At 38.8% G+C, this 1,540-nt stretch overlaps 1 pseudogene; it reads left to right on the top strand.

Moving 5' to 3' along the window:
• Positions 1–783: 783 nt before the first annotated feature.
• LOC101442099 (guanine nucleotide-binding protein subunit beta-4 pseudogene) lies at positions 784–1,294 on the top strand (annotated as a pseudogene).
• Positions 1,295–1,540: the final 246 nt, after the last annotated feature.

Raw genomic sequence — 1,540 nt, 5'->3', positions numbered from 1 at the left:
CCCTACACATAGCTCTTCCATCCATTCTATTTGAGCTAATAGTTAGTATAATATTTGATAGATATATGCCCAAGAGACTTAAATATTTGGTCAGTGCATGTGCCAGTTGGGCCCTGAATCTCAGCAGAGTTGCATCACCTACTCTTCAGTTTGGGGACTCACCCAAGACAACTAACAAGGTGCTGATGATGGATGATGCCCAAGGAACAAAGAGTGTCTGCAACTGCAAGCAAGAGAATTCCATCCATCTGCCCCAGGGGATCTAAGCCCCTCCTCAATTAAAGGCAGAGTGGTCATTACCATCCCCCAATCTTCAAGATTGGGAATGAACAATGGTCTATATTAGATTAACATTATTCTACTTTAGAGTTATTATTATTCTAGCAATGGAAGAACTCTTATCATTGTAATAAAGGCAGTGGCCACCCAAGGTTCTGAGGGATGGGGCAGGGAAGAATAGGTGTAATACGGGGGTACTTTAGGGACATTGGAATTGTCTTTCATGACATTGCAGTGATGGATATAGGCCAGCATTATGTATTTTGTCATAACTTACAAACTTGTGCAGTGCAGAGTATAAACTATAATGCAAGCTATATTCCATAGTTAGTGTCAAAGCTTCAATATGTTTTCATCAATTATAACAAGTGTACCACATTAATTAAGGATTTTGTTAATGTGGGAAAGTGTAGTGGGGGAGGGAGTGGAGCATATGGGAATCCCCTATATTTTTTACGTCACATTATGTAATCTAAGTTTCTTTAAAAACAACAACAACAACAAACTGCCCAGCAGATCACCACACTCACTGTGCATCCTGGAGATGTGATGTGTCTTTCTCAAAGTCCTGACATGAGGACTTTTCATTTATGGTGCTTGTCATGCCTCTTCCAAGCTGTGGAATATTCTCAATGGAATGTGTAAACAGTCTTTCCCATAACATGTGTTGGATATTAGTGCTGTTAGTTTTTTCCCAAATGGATATGCCTGTGCTACTGACTCTGATGATGAAATTTGCAGGTTTTTTAACCTTCACGAAGGCCAAGAGTTATCGCTGTCATCTCATGACAATATTATCTGTGGAATCACTCCTGCAGTCTTCTCAAAAACTGGGTGCCTGCTGTTAGCTGGTTATGATGACTTTAATTGTAATGTACAGGACACCCTAAAAGGACATTGTGCACTTGTCTTCCTTGCTGGTCATGACAACTGTGTCTGTTGTTTAGATGGACCTGGTGATGGCATGGCTGTGGCAACAGGTTCTGGGGATATTTTTCTTAGAATCTGGAATTAATAGTGTCATGCATATATTGTTCTCCACTATTATCTAGAGAAAAAAGTGCTACAGTCTATAGCTGTGAAAAAATATTTCTACATTACATTTGCAGGTGAATATTTTTCTATTAAGATTATTATATAAAAAAAAAGAAGCATTCAATAAACTACAAAAAAAGAAGGTTGGAAAAAAAAGATAGAGGTGCTGGGTGAGATCTCAAAGACCCAGTGTGTTAATGTGAGTTTGGTTAACTTGACCTTGATG

This window comes from Dasypus novemcinctus, chromosome 31 (assembly GCF_030445035.2).
Source record: "Dasypus novemcinctus isolate mDasNov1 chromosome 31, mDasNov1.1.hap2, whole genome shotgun sequence".
Taxonomy (NCBI): domain Eukaryota; kingdom Metazoa; phylum Chordata; class Mammalia; order Cingulata; family Dasypodidae; genus Dasypus; species Dasypus novemcinctus.
The sequence above is the reverse complement of the archived record's forward strand: the minus strand, read 5'-3'. Positions and strand labels throughout refer to the sequence as shown.